The 23,159-nt window shown below is 43.8% G+C and overlaps 1 protein-coding gene across 9 annotated transcripts in view; it reads right to left on the bottom strand.

Annotated features, from left to right (window-relative positions):
- The window catches only part of EYA1 (EYA transcriptional coactivator and phosphatase 1), a 231,452-nt gene extending 209,044 nt beyond the window's left edge, over window positions 1–22,408 (bottom strand). For all 9 annotated transcript variants that reach the window (XM_073330852.2, XM_073330862.2, XM_073330863.2 and 6 more), the window contains exon 1: window positions 22,242–22,408. The gene's annotated coding sequence lies outside the window, so the exon portion shown is untranslated. The remainder of the gene's footprint in view (window positions 1–22,241) is intronic.
- Window positions 22,409–23,159: the final 751 nt, after the last annotated feature.

The following is a 23,159-nucleotide window of genomic DNA, read 5'->3' as shown; positions in this document are numbered from 1 at the left end:
AACCCAGCTACCTGTCCCCACCCCCACTGGCTAGGCAGCCACTGCAGAGCTGTCAGCCCCCGGTCTGAGCAGTCCGCCCTGAAGAGCATCCCATAATGGCTTGTTCAGAGTTATGAACACCTCGGGAATGGAGGTTTTTCATAACTCTGAGGTTCTACTGTATTTGTGTTTTCTTTCTCAGATATCAGGTGGGAGCGTGGAGGGAGTAGATGGAGTTAGTCCAGATACACACGTGTAACTAAGAGCTGCCCAATCAGTTTATATGGTATGTGATTTCAAACCCATAATCACTGCACATTCAAGTCCATTTGATAAAAATGTTAAAAATTTCTTCAGAAATGAAAATATTGCTCAGATGCAAGAGGTAAATTAAGTCCTAGTTTGGCTGCTTGAGTGTAACAGCGGCATTTGGCCAAGGGAGTTATTTTGGTGTCCCCTGCTGGCTGTTACCATTGACAAGATGACTACTGATCCCAGATACAAGCTGGAATATCACTGTCTCTCTCATTCAGCAGAGAAGCTCTGGCCCTAGAAAGTGGCAAGTCTCCCATAGTTACTTTTTCACTTGCATTGTATTGGCTGATAAATATTTTCTTTTTCCTGGTACTTCCTCGGGTATCTGTCTACTTTTTTCCTTTCCTAGTATGTAACACACCCTTCAATTTAGTTACTGAATAGGACCTCAATGTTTCCCACTCAGTCTTGAAACGGCATCCCCAAAACAGTTTGTATTACGTGTGTTTAAATCTTTTACTTTCTGCATTACTGGGATTTTCCTCCCTACAAAAATCTCCCTATCTCAGTGGCTTACTACCAGAACTCTGCAGTGGCGGCAGGTGCTCTGGATCCTGGACTGCAAAAAGCTATTGGTTTGTGTCACTGTCATTTCACAGTCTGGAACTCCCCTTTCCCTCCCCACACACATTTTATGGTTCACACACCTTTTCTCCTCCACTTTCTCACTCTGTACCTCATTTGCTTTGCCTTGCTAACTACTGGTTTTAAGAAATCTCAGTGTTGATTTGGTTATTTGTGACAAATTTGGCTGCCCAAACAGCAATTTAACAGATTAACAGGAAACCCAGTTCCAGGGCCTGATTCACCACTGCATTATTCCAGTTTAATGGTGATGTGGCTGCATGAAAAATCAGTGGAGTTACACTACTGGCATAAAACTGATAAACCACAAAAGGTAAATCTGCCTCCTGCCATATATGTTTGGCCAGGACAAACTCCACAGTTGCAGTGACCTACATGTACCTTGATAGAGAAACTCCACTCAGTGGCCATCAAGGTGTTACACATCAGTACAGTCCATGACTGCAACCTATTTCAGCAAAGTGAAGGATACCATAAGGAGGCCCTGAGCACACGTAATGCTCCCCAGACTCTGCAGTCAAGTGGGCTGGGTTGAGTGGTAGAAAGAACGGATGGGGGGGGGGGCCCAACAGAGTTCCCCTGACTGACAGCTCCTAAACATGAACAAGTACTTCTTGTTAATGACAACTGTAATAATCACTTACACACTGCCCATCAATATTGTGCACCTGACCAATACACATGGCAATATTTAAAGTACAACCTGTGTTCAGTTGTGTGGTGAGATAGTATTATAGTGGAAGCCACAAGAAAAATTGTAGCTGCGTCAGGCAGAATTCCTCTTTGGGCTCCAGGGGAGTGCTCGACAGGCATCAGCCATGGATATAGCTGTGGTGGTGCCCATGTGGTGGTGCAGAAAACTATTCAACGACATGTGCAAACAGGGCCAATTCATGTTCACCACCAGTTTAGAAACCATAATTGAGCCCTGTTTGAGGTGCAACCACAGTTTCTGAAACGGTGTTGAATATCGATTGGTCCTTTCTACGCATTGCTGTATCAGCAATGGATACAATATCCTAATGTGGACATAGACTCCTATTGTGAAATAAAATGTCTAAGCCAAGTGGTAGTAGCCACATTGCTTTAGACAGTAAAAGCTAGACTGGAGATTGAGAAGACAAATACTGCAGGGAACATTCATCCATTGTCAGGAGAATGGACTACATCTGGACGCTATCTCCCAATTTTGGGTTGCCACCTTTTTTTTCTTGGTGACTCATTTCTTCCTACTTTGTTGCTATGTGAAAAAAACAATCACACAAGCAGGGGAAACTGACTATACAAGAAGAAAAGGAGTACTTGTGGCACCTTAGAGGCTAACAAATTTATTTGAGCATAAGCTTTCGTGAGCTACAGCTCACTTCATTGGATGCATTCAGTGGAAAATACAGTGGGGAATGAATACAGACTAACACGGCTTTCTTTTTGCGAATACAGACTAACACGGCTGCTACTCTGAAACCTGACTATACAAGGGAAACAGTGAAACTGACTACCTAGAAAGTACTGTTAAACACACGAAGTAAATAAACTTAAAAACATAGAAAAAGTCTCTAATATTTAAGTTAATAGTAATCTTAGGAGCTATTTTTTATGATAAGTAAAAATTGGTCAGACAAAGGTAGGATTTGTATGTAGGCTGTTTCCTGATCTGTGTTTCTACAATCAAGGATAAAAGCTACAAGTTAGAGGGTTCATTAAGAGCTCATAGAGAACAACAAAACAAGCTAATGAATGCATAATCATGCAAGGTATATAGACTTATTTATAGCATTCAAATGCGTTATTAACAGCCTCATTACATTAGCAATCAGTGTACAAAGCTTCTTAGCAATGTGGCTTGTGAAACAGGCATTTACAGGAAACAACTGCATCACTGAAATATAATTTCAGAGTCACAGATTTTGTCATCATGTATAAAGCTGACTTATGAGACTTTGTCCTAAACGCACACCAGGCGTTGTACCAATTTATTCCAGCGGTGAATCTGGCATACAATCTCACAACCACATATAAAAAGCAGGTCAACTGAAATAAATTGATTAGGAGACTTGCTAATAGGATTAAAATGTTATGAACAAATCAAATCGGATAAGAAAAATACTTGAAGACAGCAACAAATACTGTATTATAGTATGAGACATTTTCAAAAATATCATCTTTTAAAAATATACATATATTATTATGCAATGCATCTTTGGATTAGGCCTCTAACCTCTCATATTATAATTCATAGCCTCAAATCATCAAAAGTGGGTATTTCACTTTAAGGAGTTTCCAACCACTCAGTTACGACAAAAATAATTACTACTTTAAAAGCAATAACTCTTTCCTTAGGGCTGACATGTTGTTTACTTACAGACTTTCCATTTATCCCCCGAGGGTCTTCACTGAAGATATCTTCTTCCAAATTATATACGGGCTATTAGCTAAAGTGTGCTTCAAAAACAGTCCTCACTCACACACACACACACACACCTATGCAGAATACAGCATCACACCGTTGTATTAATTTGTTGGCATGAAAGTAAGAGCTGATCTTTACATCTGCAGCTTTCCATTAACTAACATGTACACACAAGTCAGGAACATTCATCTTCAATGAATTAAATTAATCTTTAAAATAAATATATGGTCTTGCTATTTATGACAACCTACATGAGCCAAATGCAGGAAGTGATAGCTCGGTTGTGCTTGCTATCAGCAGCTGAAAGAAAGGCAGACAGGAACTTTTCTACAGCCACTATTTCTGTGCCAACAATGCAAAAGATTGTTTTAATTGTGGGTTTTTTGGGGGGGAGAGGGTGGTTTGTTTGTTTTTCATTCAGTTTCTGCATGCTATCTATGAACATCAATTGTACTGTAATGCTAAAAGGAAATAATAACGAAGAAGTATGATTGTAGACTGAGCCACGATAAAAGAGAAAATCCACAACGTTTTCAGAATGTTGCCCTCAAGCTAAGGATATTATACTAAATCTCTGCAAGTTTACATTAGGTCACAGTCCCACTGACTATAAAGTCATAAAGATGAGATGCGTTGTGTTCTCTCACCTTCAGAGAGTGTTCTTTGATGTTATAAGTAACAGTAAACATAGAGTTACATTTAAAAAGGTTCAGTCCTTTTTTTAAAGGGAGCATTTCAAGAGATTATTTCCTTACAGAGGAAACTATCTTCAGAATAAAGTGTTGTGACAATTGTTTAAGATTTAAAATTAATTGTTCATACCAGTCAAGCAGCTATCACTCCAAACACCAGCTCCCAAAGTTGTTCCCCCTCCCCAAATTTGTGATGAATCTGTTTACGAAAAGTGTGGAGTAAATGCAGCATGAACAGCAGATACAATGTAAACCAATGAAATCACTGATGAAATCTGAGGGCTTGTCTACACTTACAGCAGTGCAGTGGCGCAGATGTGCCTCTAGCACTTAGTGAAGATGATACCTATGCCAGCAGGAGAACTTCTGTCAGTGTAGATACTCCACCTTCCCAAGAGGCAGTAGCTATATTGATGGGAGAAGCTCTCCTGTCTACATAGTGCTGTGTACACCTGGAGTTAAGCTGGTATAACTAAGTCGCTCAGGGGTGTGAAAAAAACACAAGCCTGAGTGATGCAGTTATCCCAACAAACTCCCAGTGCAGGCCAAGCCTTAATCTCTCTCTCACACACACAGAGTTAAGTAAATGGCACTTTTCCTTCTGTAACAAACTAAGGCCAAGGTCCCGCAAACACTTACTCGGGTGAGTAGCCCTAATTCAGTGGGACTACTTGCACACATAAATCTAATTATGTGCATATGCATTTCACGATTGAGATCTAAGGACTTAATCCTGTCATCCTTTATTTCAGTGGAAATATTACATGTACAAGATACATACTGTTGGATTCCACTCAGCCCACAAATGCTTCTACTTGTATAAGATTTATTTAAAAAAGCAACATAAAAAAAGCATTAACAGGTCAACTCCACACAGTAGGGAGGATGCTGATATGTGACATGTTTCCTGGTGTATCTTCCTCATCATTTCTGGTTTACAGGGAAGGGATGATCACGGTGGGGCTGGCCACTTTAAGGGGAAATGGGCCTAAGGCCACCTGTGACAAGCTTAATTCACCTTCCCAGGTGGGGAAGATGAAGATCAGGTGACCCACTTAGGCTTCTTAAAAGGAGGGTCTGCAGAGAGTTAAGAAATGGTGACCCAGCTCCAGGAAGGAGGGCTGGGGACTTCCTACCTTAGGGGAGAGAGACATTGAACTGGGGTAGCAGCCTGGAGGGCCAATGTATATCAGGACGAAATAATCTGGAACCAAAAGGGGAGTGTTTTAATTACCTTTGGACTCTGATCTGGAGTTTTTGAGGAATCTGGGGAAGAAAACTGACAAAGAGACCTGCACAGCAACGTCTGGCCATGAGAGCTGTGGCACCAATTCAGACATTTCGGGGGGAGGGGAGAGGGGAGAGGGGCAAATTACAGTCCCTGCCTCCCTCTGACAACAACTCTGTAGAATCCCCACTTGTCTCCCCTCCCCTTAGGAACACCAGGTCTCCCTCAGCCAGGGAGTATCCCTTCTCTCTCTCTTTTCTGCACAATGCATGAGCGAGTGCCACCTGGAGTCAAGTTCTTGGCATGCTCTCCTGCACACCACCATACAGGAACAGACTTCTCATGCACCAGGTCACAACGCCACTCAAATTTGGCCTGGTTGCCCCTTTGTCTGGATGGTGGGGCTGCCAGGTCAAATTTCACTGATGTTGTGACCATGCAGCTGGAGCAATGCTCCGGACTGCTCCAGCAGCTTCTATACTAATTTAGTACAAGACCACTGCTGAAAGGTGGTTGGGCCATGGTCCACCTGTCCAACGCCTGTACTCTGGCTCTGCAGCCTATGGAATATGAGCAAATGCTAAAACCTAATGGAGTGGCACATTCATACAAACCCCAGTGCTGTCTATTCACACCACTTTATGAGGGGGCACCTGAGTGACGATCACCCTGTTACAAAGATCCAATACAATCCTTCTCCTGTTGAGGACAATGGCAAACTTCAGATACTTCTGTGGGACCAGGACTGGGCCCTTGGACTTGTTCTGACACCAGATTCCTAATCAGGCAATTAGAAAATTATTAAAGACTTTAAAAAGTTACAAAAGGAATTTTTTAATTAAAAACCAACAAACAGCAGGGTGAAATGTTTCTCTGCCAAAGGCACATACAGAATGCCGTTCTCCTAAGCAATGACTATTGCCTGTTTAAAAAGTCTTTTCCTGCAAAACTCCATAAAGGGAAAACCACATGAGTGGAGACTCTGCAACTTCACTGCAGGAATAAAATGGTGCCTTTTCTCATGGAAAATATCCAGCAGATAATTGATGTCATTTGGGTGATTTGGCAGCTTTCCAAGTCAGCAGTGTACCCTTTACAAATATATAATATGAAAGCTTTACCAAGACTGGTAACCTTGTACACTTAAAACGCATTCTTGTAATAATGCCAATAAGCATAAAACAGATAGATTTTAGTCTATACAATTTCTCAGGAGTGACTAAATGACCTGACTCACAGGAGCGGCAGCTAACATTATCTCACACGTACAGATGTTTATATAATATAGTTCCCATAAAGCCATATTGTGTAATATATCACTATCAGAAAGAGCCCAATATTGCATTCTTTGCTATGGCAAAACACACCTTCAAGTCAATGGAGTTGCATGCTCATAATTAAGGGGGTTAGAAATTTGTCCTCTACATTCTGACTACCCACCCTGCTAATAGGGGCAAAAATTCAGCCTGCCTACAAAGCTGTAGAAGGCCTCTGGCAGCAGCACTGAATTAGCACTGACATTAGAGTTTAGCTTTGAATATACAGCAGTTGATTTACAATGTAATACTGTAATCTTAATTTTAAAAAATTAAACTTTTAAATTTAAACAAGGGCAATTGAGTTATCTTTATTATAAATGTCATTTAGAATATTTTAACATTTAGTAAATTTCACACAAAAAAATTAAATTCCCTTGCATTGTATCAAAAATTATATCTGAATTACTCAGAGTATCTATTACACAGAGATTATTATATGCAAAATAGGTCATCTGATATGGGGGGGAAATACCTCACAAATTATGTGAAAGACAACACTCTAATTGAGGGGAAATCATGAAAATACATGTCCTTTTTTTTTCCTTTCTATATTACTTTGAGATCATTTAACCACTTTGCTTATTTAAATATTATTATTCAATATGTATATGTGATAGCACCTAAAGACCAACCAGGTCACAGCATCACTATTTTATGCACTGCTGTGACCAAGGGACTCCTGCTGCAACTGGCAGAGAGCACAAAATGCAGAAGGTTTTACAGGGATCCTCTGGGTCAGATATTTGCATAACAGCTCACCAAAGGGTGACATGTGAGGTCTCTATCGAGAGCCAGCAGCCCATCGCTTATCATAATCACTGTACGGATAATACTTAAGGATTTATACATCTATACTAAAATTCACGTTCTTAAGGACTGGGAATTAAGGCAGGTCACCGGGGTGGGGGGGAGAGGGAGGGGACATAACTTAGACCTTTCAGACAGCAGGTTACAGATGCCATGAGAGTATTCTGTATTTTATGACTCACAATGGAGGCCTATTTTCACACTGAGCAAGATACTAGTTGAAAGACTGCAAAATCTAAAAGAGAGAAAACCTACAGGAAAAAAACAAACAATCAGCAGGGGAGAATCCCGTTTATGAATAAGATCAAAGGACAGTCTGGTATATCAGGGAATCCAAAGAAACACAAAAAGAAAAGGAGTACTTGTGGCACCTTAGAGACTAACCAATTTATTAGAGCATAAGCTTTCGTGAGCTACAGCTCACTTCATCAGATGCATATCGTGGAAACTGCAGCAGACGATATGCATCTGATGAAGTGAGCTGTAGCTCACGAAAGCTTATGCTCTAATAAATTGGTTAGTCTCTAAGGTGCCACAAGTACTCCTTTTCTTTTTGCGAATACAGAATAACACGGCTGTTACTCTGAAACCTGTCATTATGCAAAGAAACACAGAGAATCGTTCACCAAGGAAACAAGCTGACAGCGTTGTTTGTCTCATGAAAAGAGGATCAAAGCCATCCTGGCTGTAAAGCGCTGGTAAGCAATACTTTATTAGACAAGAGAGTATCTTGTTAATTAAGTCTAGGCTCCAGAATGTGTGTAAGAACTTCATTTAAATATAACCATTTGTCTACAATATTTCTGCTTGCTCCTACTTTGAATTACTTTGTTCAATTGACGTATACTTGATTATAAAGATATCTAAGTACTGTGTATTAAGCAGAGCCGTGGTTTGGGGTAGAACTGATAAGCTGGGGTGTAGTCCTTCTTTTGAAGAAGCAGATCTGAGACCACGAGTGTCCAGTGAAACAGGGGCTGGACACTCCAGGGAGTCACTCGCACAGTTCAAGGGTTGGAGTGTGCCTTTTTTCTAACCTGTAGAGAAACAGCCGGGCCTGTAGAGGTCTAGAGGGGAGTGCTTGTTTTGCCCCATAGCTGGTGGAGTTGGGGAGCTGGCCCCCTGGCAAGCACAGACTAGACTTCCTTATGCTATGGGCAGGTGGTACTGAGATGCTTCACAATGTTGGGTACCCCAGGAAGCATTGCAGCTGTACAAACGTAAGATAAATGACAGCCCCTGTCCCCAAAGAGTTATTCATATTTTTAAAAGGTAATAAAACTACAAAAGGTAAACAAGCATAAAAAAGGAAAATAAGGACAACCTGGGGAATTGCAGAGCAGGGAGCTTAACTTCAGTACCCAGAAAGATAATGGAGCAAATAATTAAGTAATCAATTTGCAAACACCTAGAAGATAATAAAGTGATAAGTAACAGACAGCATGGACATTGACAAGGTAACAAGCCTTGTGGATAGGAGGGAAACAGTAGATGTGTATATCTTGACTTTAGTAAGGCTTCTGATACTGTTTTGCATGCCCTACTCATAAACAAACTAGGGAAATACAACCTAGACGGAGCTATTAGAAGATGAGTGCATAACTGATGGGAAAACCATTTCCAGAGGGTAATCATCAGTGGTTCACAGTCAAGCTGGTAGGGCTTATTGAGTGGGGTCCCGCAGATATCAGTCCTGGGTCCAGTTCTGTTCAATATCTTCATCAGTGATTTAGATAATGGCATAGAGAGTACACTTATAAAGTTTGCCGATGATACCTATCTGGGAGTGGTTGCAAGTGCTTTGGAGGATAGTATTAAAATTCAAAATGATCTGGACAAACTGAAGAAAGGGCCTGAAGTAAATAGGATGAAATTCAACAAGGACAAATGCAAAGTACTTCACCTAGGAAGGAACAATCAGTTGCACACATACAAAATGGAAATGACTGCCTAGGAAGCAGTACTGCAGACAGGGATCTGGACGTCATAATGGATCACAAGCTAAATATGAGGGAACAGTGTAACACTGTTGTAAAATAAGCAAACAGCATTCTGGGATGTACTAGCACGAGTGTTGTAAGAAAGACACAAAAAGTAATTCTTCTGCTCTACTCTGCACTGATTAGGCCTCAACTGGAGTATTGTGTCCAGTTCTAGGTGCCACATTTTAGGAAAGATGCGGACAAATTGGAGAAAGTCCAGAGGAGAGCAACAAAGATGATTAAAGGTCTAGAAAACATGACCTACAAGGAAAGATTGAGAAAAATGGGTTTGTTTAGTCTGGAGAAGAGAAGACTGGGGGGGGGGCATGATAACAGCTTTCAAGTACATAAAAGGTTGTTACAAGGAGGAGGAAGAAAAAAAATTCTCATTAAAACCTGAGAATAGGACAAGAAGCAATGCACTTAAATTGCAACAAGGGAAGTTCAGATTGGACATTAGGAAAAACTTCCTAGCAGTCAGGGTAGTTAAGCACTGGAACAATTTGCGTAGGGAGGTTGTGGAATCTCCATCATAGGATGTTTTTTAAGATGAGGTTAGACAAACACCCCCTCAAGGATGGTCTGGATAATACTTAGTCCTGGCATGAGTGCATGGGACTGACTAGATGATTTCTCAGGCTGCCTTCCAGTCCTATGATTCTATAAAAAGTACTTTAAGTTGGATTTCATTCCCTTCACTCTACAATGATATCCAAAGGTGGACAGTTCCTTCTCTTTACATGGAAGGGTAGCAATGCATACCTTCATAGTTAGCTTAAGGTGACTTTCTCCTATAAGGGAAAGGCTCATAAAGACTTCTTAAAAATCATCAAACGCACACCAGCAGGGACGGGACAATGAGTCTGTATCCTCAATACACCAACCCCTGGTCTACACTAGGACTTTACGTCGAATTTAGCTGCGTTAAATCGATGTAAACCTGCACCCATCCACACGATGAAGCCCTTTTTTTCGACTTAAAGGGCTCTTAAAAATCGATTTCTTTACTCCACCCCTGACAAGTGGATTAGCGCTTAAATCGGCCTTGCCGGGTCGAATTTGGGGTACTGTGGACACAATTCGACAGTATTGGCCTCTGGGAGCTATCCCAGAGTGCTCCATTGTGACCGCTCTGGACAGCACTCTCAACTCACATGCACTGGCCAGGTAGACAGGAAAAGAACCGCGAACTTTTGAATCTCATTTCCTGTTTGGCCAGCGTGGCAAGCTGCAGGTGACCATGCAGAGCTCATCAGCAAAGGTGACCATGATGGAGTCCCAGAATCGCAAAAGAGCTCCAGCATGGACTGAACGGGAGGTACAGGATCTGATCGCTGTATGGGGAGAGTAATCCGTGCTATCAGAACTCCATTCCAGTTTTCGAAATGCCAAAACCTTTGTCAAAATCTCCCAGGGCATGAAGGACAGAGGCCATAACAGGGACCCGAAGCAGTGCCGCGTGAAACTTAAGGAGCTCAGGCAAACCTACCAGAAAACCAGAGAGGCGAACGGCCGCTCCGGGTCCGAACCCCAAACATGCTGCTTCTATGATGAGCTGCATGCCACTTTGGGGGTTCAGCCACCACTGCCCCAGCCGTGTTGTTTGACTCCTTCAATGGAGATGGAGGCAACACGGAAGCAGGTTTTGGGGACGAAGAAGAAGATGATGATGAGGAGGTGGTTGTAGATAGCTCACAGCAAGCAAGTGGAGAAACCGGTTTTCCCGACAGCCAGGAACTGTTTCTCACCCTGGACCTGGAGCCAGTACCCCCCGAACCCACTCAAGGCTGCCTCCTGGACCCGGCAGGCGGAGAAGAGACCTCCGGTGAGTGTACCTTTTAAAATACTATACATGGTTTAAAAGCAAGCATGTGAAAGGATTAATTTGCCCTGGCATTCGCGGCTCTCCTGGATGTACTCCCAAAGCCTTTGCAAAAGGTAGGACACTTTACCACTCCAGGCCAGTAACACGTACTCGGGAATCATTGTAGAACAAAGCATTGCAGCGTATGTTTGCTGGCGTTCAAACAACATCCATTCTTTATCTCTCTGTGTTATCCTCAGGAGAGTGAGATATCATTCATGGTCACCTGGTTGAAATTGGGTGCTTTTCTTCAGGGGACACTCAGAGGTGCCCGTTCCTGCTGAGCTGTTTGCCTATGGCTGAACAGAAATGTTCCCCGCTATTAGCCACGGAGAAGGGGGAGGGTTGAGGGGGTAGCCAGGCGGTGGGGGGAGGCAAAATGTGACCTTGTCATGAAAGCACATGTGCTATGTATGTAATGTTAACAGCAAGGTTTACCCTGAAAGAGTGTAGCCACTGTTTTATAAAATGTGTCTTTTTAAATACCGCTGTCCCTTTTTTTTTCTCCACCAGCTGCATGTGTTTCAATGATCACAGGATCTTCTCCTTCCCAGAGGCTAGTGAAGATTAGAAAGAAAAAAAAACGCACTCGTGATGAAATGTTCTCTGAGCTCATGCTGTCCTCCCACACTGACAGAGCACAGACGAATGCGTGGAGGCAAATAATGTCAGAGTGCAGAAAGCACAAAATGACGGGGAGGAGAGGTGGCGGGCTGAAGAGAGTAAGTGGCGGGCTGAAGACACAAAGTTCCATGAAAGTGCCCTTACGCATGCGAAAGTTTCGCAGCCACTGGGAATCGTCCCAGACCTGCAACACTATGCGGTCCCACCAGTCTGTGCTTGTTTCCTGAGCCCAGAATCGGCGTTCCACAGCATGAACCTGCCCCATTAGCACCTTGATGCATGCATTGGCAGGGCCCATGCTTTCAGAGAAATCTGTGTCCATGTCCTGATCACTCACGTGACCGCGCTGACGTCGCCTCCTCACCCGGTATCGCTCTGCCAGGTTCTGGTTCTGCATATACTGCTGGATAATGCGTGTGGTGTTTAATGTGCTCCTAACTGCCAAAGTGAGCTGAGCGGCCTCCATGCTTGCCTTGGTACGGCGTCCGCACAGAAAAAAGGCGTGGAACGATTGTCTGCCATTGCTCTGATGGAGGGAGGGGCGACTGACGACATGGCTTACAGGGTTGGCTTACAGGGAATTAAAATCACCAAAGGGGGTGGCTTTACATCAATGAGTATTTCAGGCAGGACTTCACGGAGGGTTCCAATAAGAAATGGTGCACCTAAGTAATTGTTCTTATTGGAACAAGCAGGTTTGTCTGACCTCTGATTGATACATGGCTAGATTTACCTCGCTGCACCTTCTCTGTGAGTGACTGCAGTGTGACCTAGAGGAATGCGTCCCCTAGACGGGGGAGAAGTGGAAGCAAATGAGTACAAAACAAATCTGGTCTATTTCTTGTTTTGATCCACTCCATCTATCTTTTACATCTTTGGCTGGCAGCAGACAGTGCAGAAGGACTTCAAGCCATCCACATCTCATGGCTGCTCGGCAGAAGATGGTGCAGTAGGACTGCTAGCCATCCTCATCTCTTGCCTGCCTCGCAGAAGATGGTACAGGAGGACTGCTAGCAATCCGTGTCGCCTGCCTGCTCACCATAAGTTGGTTCAATAGGACTGACTGCAGGACTAAAGAGAATGACCTGGTCAAGTCATTTCTAATGTAGTCCCTGCACCCATGTCTGCCCAGGCGCTCCTGGCCGACGTGGCCAGGAGCACCTTGGACATGACGATGATGGCTACCAGTCCTACTGCACCATCTGCTGCCACAAGGCAAGGGGTTGCTGCTGCTGTGTAGCAATGCAGAACCACATATGCCAGCACCCAGGAGACATACGGTGACGGTTACCTGAGTGGGCTCCATGCTTGCCGTGGTATGGCGTCTGCACAGGTAACTCAAGAAAAAAGGCACGAAACGATTGTCTGCTTCTGCTTTCACGAAGAGAGGGAGGGAACGGGGGCCTGACGATATGTACCCAGAACCACCCGTGACAATGTTTTAGCCCCATCAGGCATTGGGGCCAGAATTCCAATGGGCAGTGGAGAATGCGGGAACTGTGGGATAGCTACCCACAGTGCAACACTCCGGAAGTCGACGCTTGCCTCGGTACTATAGAAGCACTCCGCCGAGTTAATGCACTTAATACACTTAGAGCATTTTCTGTGGGGACACACACACTCGAATATATAAAACCGATTTCTAAAAAACTGACTTCTATAAATTCGACCTAATTTCATAGTGTAGACATACCCCAAGTGTGTTTGGTTACAATGGAAGGGCTTTCCACATTTCCACTCCTTCTGCACGTCAATAACTCCACCTCAACCCCTAATAATACAGGAAATCTGTTAAAGGTTGAGCAGAATTATTATATTTTAGATATAGATATACACACACACACACACATATATATATATATATATTTAGGGTAGTCTCTTAAAACAGGAAGTTGCCAATTAAGGATAATCTCTTGCACAGATTTCAGGGTTCACATGAGTTACAAACAAGGGTCGATGTTTTGGCTGGCAAATCCAGACTCTGCAGCTTAGCTGCCTACATAACCTGATGTACATGTAGAGAAATTATCCTCCTAACTGATATGTGCTCTGAGCAACAGTAACATATACAGTTTGATGACAAGCAAAAAAAAAAAAAAAACCACAGTATAGGACATGTCACAATTGATTATCTCATAAATGGGAGGTCCAACCTAATCATAACCTTGCATAGTAGAAAAATATATTCTATACAAGTTCTTATGCAACATTTACCATCCAATCTCAATGCAAACTTTGGTTCCTAAGAACAGTGAACCTGATTCTTCACTCTAGCTGAGCTGTTCTTGGTACAAGAAAGGGTGTTGTGTTTCCTTTATTCCAGGCTCTGCCCTGCTCCCAGAATACGTTAAGCGCAGTCTCTGGGCTACCGTAGCTTCTATTCAGCTCCAGTTGGCCCCTAGGTGTGCTTCTGATAGCCAAGAATAGCTGAAGTAGAGCAGTGCTTCAACCATGCCCCTTTGCTGATTATATACCCTACATGTCCCCAGCTCCAGGGATGGTTGGAAAAAAGAGATGTGGAGCATTTCCTCTGCTATTGCCCCATCTGGAGAACCACTTAATGTTGGAGATTCCCTGGTGATTGGTTCCGCTGCTGTAGTCCCTTTATTTCACAAGAATAAGATAATTTTGAAAATTTGACACAGATATTATCCCACTAGCATATTATTTTAAACCTAATATGCATTTTTGTGAAGTCCCAGAGCTGACTGCTATGTGTAGGTCAAATCCTAAACAAAACAACAAGCTCCAACCCTACTCAACATGCTGGAATGAAAAATACCAGGGACACTTTTCCATATCTGGGTCTTGAAAGCTTAGAGATGGTTTGTTAGGGAAGGGGAAAGGTGTTTTGTGCCTCAGTCATCAAGCTTTATTCTAGTGCTACTAGCGAATGACAGTGCGTACATACAGTTTTATGTCTACATTTTAAGGAGGTCAGTGGTTTGGGTTTTAGGGTTATATTCAGGAAGTTTGCTTTCTAGCATTCGGTAAAGAATTATTACCAAACGCTAAAAAAGAAACTTCCAAACATAACAGCTTTTTTAAAAAAAAAAAAAAAAGGATCAGTTTAGACAGAAACCTACTGGCAGCTTTGAAAACAATTAAAGCCATTGCTTGGGGTGGACAGCCCATCCGTTCCAACATAGGAACTCTGCAGCTGCAGGTTTGGTAACCTCTCTCAAGTGGCCCTAGGGATCCCAATCTAATGGATTAGACAGGGACCCAGATCTGCAAAATGTAGTGTACTCACATACTGTATAAATTTCTCAGGAGTCAAATGCACACCAGCAGAGACGGTGACATGAATCTGAATGCATAAATTTTGGGTATGCATCAGACGTTCCTGTGTAAGTGTAGTCAGAGTGAAATTTCCCACATAACAAGTCAGTTTTGGAGTCTACCATGTGAGATAGGTGTCTGCTTTTGCCCACACACTCACTCAGAAAGAACAACCCCCTCTCCACCTCAACAGTGCCACAGTATCTGGATCTACGGCTGGGGCAAGTTTTTTTGGGAGGAAAGCCGCTGCATTTATTTTTGTTTGAATGATTAGTTTGAATTTTTAAATATATGGCAAGGATTCCTATAGTCCTGGACAGGAACTCTATAGATCTAAATAAATAAAATTTACGGTGGATAAGGAGATCCTGCAAAAATCTAGTGCAATATATGAAGTCATCACTACCATAGTGACTAGCATTTCCAGTGTGAAAGCAGGCTAATAAGAAACGCTCCTACAGAAGACATGCAAAGAGTATCCCTGTAATTCCCAATGCAAGATCTTGCCATTCAAAGAGATGTGTATCCATTTCTCTTCTGAGTAATTTGATAAAACGTAACATGTCTCATCATGAATAAGTTCCAATATATATTACAAATCCTATTGTCCTAATTTTTAACACTTCTGGAATGACCAAATGGGTAATGTTTCCCTTTCACTATTTTACAATACCAAGTATGACAACACAACAGAATACAAATTGCTTACTCAAAATGTGAGAGATAGAAGGTGACATACCAAAACCTAACATCTGTTTAAAAAAATAAAAAAATTACAAAGCATGGAGGCCCTCTGCATATTGCATACAGGCAAACTAAACACTCAGGTAGAAGCATCTATGAGGCTTGCTCCAGAACACATAAGGTAAAAATGTATTTATTTGTGTCCATATATTATGTAGATTCTGTAGTAAAAGGAGCCCACAAATAAACCTTTCCAACATGGATTTGACCTGGTGGTGCCTCTTGCTATTGTAAGGAATAGCCAACTTAAATCCAGTTAGCATTTATGGGTAGGGGATAGGTACCTAATCACCATTTGTACCTAATCACCCTTAAAAAAAAACAAACTCTCACCCTATATGCCTAAATTTGCTGCACATGTACATAACTCATAATGGACAAAATCTGGCTCTTTCAGCACCGCTCTACACTGTAGCCTGCTAGACCCGTCAACTACTACTAAGGCTAAAATACCTCACTCTAATGACATCTGTCAGTTTAAAAGTTGATTGAAAAGCACATTATCACTTAGGACAATATATTGCCCCTGGTTCACATGAAAAACAACAACTTACATTGAGATCAATGGGAGTTGCATGTGTTTGTTGAGCAACTGGGGCGTTGGAGCAACTGGGGAGGAGAGGGAATCAGCACTGGTCATGGGGGGTAGGTGACAGCTACACCACTGGGTCCTATTCTCTAGAAATGGTGCCAGAGACTGTGGCTACAACCTGACGAGTCACAAGGGAGCTTAGAAGCACATAGTTTCAGCCCATGGGTCCAAACACATCTTTATGTGGCACTAAATTCTGAATGCTAAAACTGTTCTTAAATGTCACTATCACATATGTACTTTTTTTCTTTCTTTTCTGTTTGGAACGAATAGCTCCAAGACACATTCAGAACTAACAAATTAAGAAAATGTTACTGTGACAGAGGCCTGGTCTACACTGGGGAGGAAATCGATCTAAGTTATGCAACTTCAGCTACGTGCATAACGTAGCTGAAGTCAACGCACTTAGACCTACTCACCGCAGTGCCTTTGATGTGGTGTGTCAACTGCTGCCGCTCCCCTGTCAACTCTGCTTGCGCCTCTCACAGCAGTGGAGCACTGGAGTGGACGGGAGAGCGCTCAGTGGTCGATTTATCGCGTTGAGACTAGATGCAACAAATTGACACCACTCCCCCTGCCCCCCGGGATAGATCGGTGCCCGCCGATCCAGCGGGTAGTATAGACATACCCAGAGAGGCCCTTTGCTGGTTCACTGCTGTGTGTCAACAACGTGTCAGGCCTGACAAATTCATTATACACCTAACCTTGCTGCAATGGCATTTATCGAAAAAGAATATCTATTAGGTATCAAATGAAAACTTATAATACACTGGCCAGTAATATAATTGTGAAATGTGTGTATTAACACTATATGAGGAACTACAGATACTTAGTGATATGATGCTTTAAAGTCTGTGACTGAACAAAGGGAGAAACAGGTTTTCTTCCAGATAGGAGGGAAAGTAAAGTAATTATCTCCCTGTCTATAATTTAAATTGAGCAAGGTCAACTAAAGACAATAGTGACTATATTTGAGTCAACACGAAATGCAAATTAACTAGAAAATGTGAAAAATGGACCTGGTGTCTACATCACAAAGAACACACAGCAAGAGAGAGGAACTTTATCTCAGGTACGTATCAAAAGAATACATTTCAAAGCTTTTCTGGACTGCAAGAAGAAGGGAAAAGAATTCTTTGTTTATCCATCACTGAGGGAACGAATAGGTCAGTGCTCTTTGCATCCATGAACAGTGAAGCCCCAACCACGAGGGTTGGTGGTGCTGAGCATGAGAAACAGCTGTAGGTGAGAAAAACTGCTTTTGACAAAGACTGGAGCCTGCCAAGGTCATATGCAGTATCTCAGAAGCATGCTATACTTTTGTTTTATTTGTCACCATTTTTGTTTCCATTATCTTTGCTTAGTATCACTTAAATCTCTGTTCTTTATTAACAAACGTATTCTTGGTTTTACTATAAATTCATCTCAGTGCTGTAATACTAAAGTAAAGCATGCGTCCCCAGCTTAGCGAAGAAGCTGGTGTGTGTACGGTCTTTGGAGTCAGCAGACTTGGCAATATCTATGAGCATCCAGTGACAGGGACTGGATGCTGTAGAGGAACCCTCTTCACGGTTTTTCTCAAAGGTTGGGGTGCACCTACTGTTAATCTGCAAGGAAAGGACAGGACTGGCAGAGTCCTGAGGAGAGTGCTGGAAAGGCTGGTGTTCCATTGGAGCTGATGCCCAGTTACGAGACATAGACTCCCTCACACTGGAGGCAAGGGGGGGTAACAAGGTCACCCATAGTCATGGGCACCCCTCAAAGGTGTCACAGTTACAAAGCATTAATAAATGTTATGAAACTTATGAATGAAAAGTTTGAAAATACAAAATGTAAAATGCAACCAGAACATTTACCTAACCAGTAAGTAAAAGAAAGTGTAAGCTATCTTAGAAGTAACCTTCAATTTTACACTTATATATTGACTTTACAACCTACATTCTGGTACTGGATGAAACCAAACAGATGTAATAACTATAGATCTGAGTTAAAAAGCCTTTTTTTGCATGTGTTATATTACTGCAGTTTAAAGGTTATGGTATTGCTAGATTTTACATGGCCAGGTTGTTATGAAATACTTCCAGCCTACAAATTTGATGCCTGGCAGTAAGATATTTTATCACACACAAAAAATATACTGGTTTTTCACATCGTAGCCCAAAATAGTAAAGCTTTACTAACATTCAGGTACCTGTAATTAACACAAAAGTCACATTTAAAAGTATTACAGCTTCCTACAAATTTGCTAATCTTAATTCTCTTTCAAACGTGAACCACTTTCACCATCGTTGCTCAAGGTTATAAGAAAGTTATTTACTGGCTTAGACAAAGGAAAACAGTTTTATAAAGAATAAGAAATGTAAATAATACAATTAATTTGCACGTATTACATCTGCATATAACATATACCTTTGCTTCATAACACAGTAATTGCAGATTCTCTCTCTTGTGGGCACTTCTGCTAAACAGTCACAAGGAAGGACAGCTTCAGAGAAGACAATAATCTAGTATGCTAATCTAGTATACTAAGGGAAGACCCTGGAAATGCATGGGTTGAAATCCTGGCCCTACTGAAGTCAATGGCAAAACAACCAGTAGATGAATCTTGGCTCTGTCACCAATCCTCTCTACAGCCTTCATCAAATCACTTAAACCTTCTGCCTTACTTTTCTTATAAAATGAAGATAATTGTACCTCCCACAAGGAGACAGACGATCCTCCCTTTATCTAAAATGAGTGAGTGAAGATAGTAGGAGGCAAAGAATCAAGTACAGTAGAACCTCAGAGTTACGAACTGACCAGTCAACCACACACCTCATTTGGAACCAGAGGTACACAATCAGGCTGCAGCAGAGACCAAAAAATTTAAAAAAGCAAATATAAGTACAGTACTGTGATAAATGTAAACTACTAAAAGAATAAAGGGAAAGCAGCATTTTTCTTCGCATAGTAGTTTCAAAGCTGTATAAAATCAATGTTCAGTTGTAAACTTTTGAAAGAACAACCCTAACGTTTTGTTCAAAGTTATAAACAACCTCCATTCCCGAAGTGTTCATAACTCCGAGATTCTACTGTAAATGACTTTTACTCCAAAAACCAACAGACAGCCCCTGAGTATTGGTCTGATCATTGGGAATTAGAGAGAAGTTAAATTGTTTTGTGATTCTGCTCAAAAATACTAAGGGCAGCTCTATATCAGCGTTTCTCAAATGCGGCAGCCATGACCACATGTGGCCACTAGGGGCTTTTCTTTGCGGCCGTAGGCTCCTGGGCAGTGATGGGGTCAAAGCAGTGGCCCCTCCCCTGAGGCCTCCAGCAGGGGTTGGGTCCTGCCCCCCTCTGGAGACAAATGCTGGAGGAGCAGGCTCCTAGTGCGTTCCCCACTTTCCCCGGGTGGCGGAAAGAGGGCTCTGGCCCTGGGCTCACCCCCATCCATTCCTCCTGGCCCCCACTGTCTCCCCCAGCCCTCCATCCATTGTCCCCATCACCTCTGGCCCCCACTGCCTCCCTAGCCACTTCCCCATCCAGGGCTGACTATATCTGCTGTTGTGAAAAGTGACATTTGTATGTTTATCACTTCACAGCAGCAGACTTAGTAGCTAGCAAGTCTAAAAAAAAGCAACAACAACAAGAAAGACAAGAACATGCAAAGCACCTTATTTGTGTTTCTACTCTGTTTAGCTCCAGTACAGAATAGAGACAAGTGTACATTATTTTTATTAGAGTCTGCAAAAAATCCTAACATTAATAAATTGCAATGATTTGGACACGTATGTGGGCATATTTACTTGTCTTTCCTAAACTTAATTAGGAATTTTAGTTAAAATTGTAAAAGTGGCCACCAGCAAGAGTTGGTGGCCGCACTCTGAGGCCACCAAAAAATTTGTTATGAAAACCCCTGCTCTATATAGACGGCAGACCAAACATTCACATCTTTTGTGCTTCCGCTTCATTACACTGGCAATCATTTAATTCAAGGTAAAAAACAAACAATTAACTTGAGATAGCTAACATGATTTAAAGGCTCATCTGGACACTCTTCAAAGGTCTGTTCTAGGCTACTGTGGAAGTCTTGCACTATTGCTACTGTACAGTGCTGCTCCTACATGGAACATCATGCTTAAGCATATGCAACCATGCAAGGGATTTTCTGTCTGTGTTTTAACAAAGTTAATACAAATTGCCCTCCTCCATGCAATGCAACAGAAGAGAACATATGTTCTTTAGAGTGTAGAAAGAAAACAAATTTGAACCTAATGTTATTTAAGAAAACTCTGTTCTTTGTTTTTGTTATTACAAATTTCACATGCAATGTAACTACAGTCTACACAATTACAATTTTAAAAGGAGAGGCCATTAAGCCAAAAGAAGTGGTTCTCAACTTTTTTTGGATCCTCAATCAACAAAATGAACCAAAAATAATCATCCTGTAACCAATTATAACACTGTTGTAGCATGTGAGTCATAGGAAGACATAACAGAAATATCTTGGATGCTGGGGCTGCTGTGGATAGGGACAGCAAGGGGAACCTGTAGGTATGAAGTATCCCCAGCCCTGAAGCTGAGCACTGTCAAGGATGACAAGGAAGTGTCAATGGCTGGAACTGAAGGACAGGAGAGGGCACAGAAGCAAGTCTTTCTTTTCCTGCCCCTGCCCTCCCCACCCAGGATTCCTGGCAACCACAGGGTATTACTTCCCCTCACTGCCAGGGGAAGTGACCCATTTCTGAGTCATGCCCCACGTGGGTTGAGAAACACTCGTTTAGAGAAATAAGAAGACTACAGAAATGAAGTGCTCCTGAGATTTAATCCTGGCACTAACAATGTCTCATCATGCGACCCTAGATAAATCACTTTACTCTGTTTTTTCCTCTGTAAAACAGGGATAAGAACCACCTTCCACAGTGGGGTGCTGTGAGGATTCGTTATTTAACATATACCATGCTTTAAATGTTCAAAGTGAGACCACTTAGCAAAGGGCTGAAGAGAAGCATACTAATGCTTCTGTGCATTACTGCAGAACTGCACATTATTTTATGATTTGCTCCATGTACTAAACTCACATCCAAGCAATTCCAAGGCCAAAAGGACCTCTCTCTCTCCCCCCACCCTCCCCAGTCATCATTTCCACTCCTAAAAACACACATGAAGATAGTCACAATGAGACAGTGACATTCAGCTCATTTAAATACTTCATAGCAGGAAATAAGAAGTCATAGACCCAGGTGTCTGGCCCTGGAAATCGAAACTGGTCATCTAACCCACGTGCACGATGCAGTCCCCTAGGAGCAACTATGGACAGGCAGCACAAGTGTCAGCACCTTGCAGGGCTCATACACCCCAGTGCCTTCCATTCAACCCCCCCTTCCCCCATGACCTTTGCTGTCTTTCTTTGAACTCCCTCTACCTCTATAGTTAAGCCAGGGGAGAGACTGTTCTGCATTTAAGCCCACACCCAAAACCCTCCTGCAAATCCTGCACACGGGGAGCCAGCTAAGAGCAGGTACTGTGGCCGGCCCTTCACATTTGCAGCGGTCTCTGGGGCTGAGTGGCAGGTTACAATTTCACAAGATCTAATCTTCCATGCAAGTAAAACAAGCAGGCTCCCCGCAGAGCCGTAGCATTTACCCCCCACACGGACCCCTCATGGCAGCACCCCCTCCTCCACGTGCCAGGCAACATCCACACCCGCCTACGTCCTCCCGGGGCCAGGCAGGGGCCCCTGAACCCCTGCAGCCCCGCGCGGCGCCCCTCGCCCGCCTGCCCCAGCGGGGCCGTGCGGCGAAGCAGGGCGGGCAGCGCGGATGCCCGGACTCACTTCGAAGCGGAGGGCGCGGGGAAGCGGCGCTCCCGCAGCAAACGCCGGGCGGGCACCTTCTCGGAGCCCGCGGCGCTCGGGGGGGGGGTGCCTGGGCGGGGCGTGGGTGGCACCGGGGCGCTCGCTCCCCCGGCCCGCAGCCCCGCGTCTCCGGCCGCGCGCGCCGCTCTCCACCTGAGCAGCCCCCGCTCCAGCCTCCCTTGCGGCCGCAGCGCGCCTGCCCGGGCCCGGAACGGTCCGCCCACGCCGCGGCCTGAGGGGCGCAGGCAGGAGCCGCAGCGGCGCTCGCCAGCGCCCGTCCTGCTGCCCCCAGATTACGATCGGGGGTCCCCCCCCCCACCGCATGCCCTTCAGTGGGAGCAGGCGGGGCCCCACTGTCTCAGCCACTCCCCTAGGGGGTGGAAAGCAGGGCTGCCCTTGGCCCGTTGGGTCCTGAGGCGCCGGGAAGCCTGCGGTCCCGTTAGACACGGCAAGGGCTGGGCAGTGCGGGCCCTTGGTGTCCTGCAGCGCTGCGGATGCTCTTGTCTTAAAGGGGCACTATGCGGTTAGACCTCCCAGGCCCACCTGTCCCCTCCTGCGCCCCTGGGCGGTCTTCAGAATCCCCTAGCAGAGCTTCCCCCCCCCCGCCAAACCCACCCCTGGGCAGGGGTGGGCAGCGCCCAGCCAGCGCCCCCTTCAGCTGTGTACACTGGGCATCAGAAAGCAATCCTGACCCTACCGGCAGTATTTTCTATCAATGGTCTGCCCTAGGGTTGCCAACTTTGCGATTGCAGAAAACCGACACACCCTTGCTGCCCCTTCCTCGAGGCCCTGCCCCCGCTCACTCCATCCCCAATCCCTCCCTGGCTTGCTCTCCCCCACCCTCGCTCGCTCATTTTCGTGGGGCCGGGGCAAGGGGGTTGGGGTGCAGGAGGGAGT

This window comes from Lepidochelys kempii, chromosome 2, assembly GCF_965140285.1.
Source record: "Lepidochelys kempii isolate rLepKem1 chromosome 2, rLepKem1.hap1, whole genome shotgun sequence".
Taxonomy (NCBI): Eukaryota; Metazoa; Chordata; order Testudines; family Cheloniidae; genus Lepidochelys; species Lepidochelys kempii.
The sequence above is the reverse complement of the archived record's forward strand: the minus strand, read 5'-3'. Positions and strand labels throughout refer to the sequence as shown.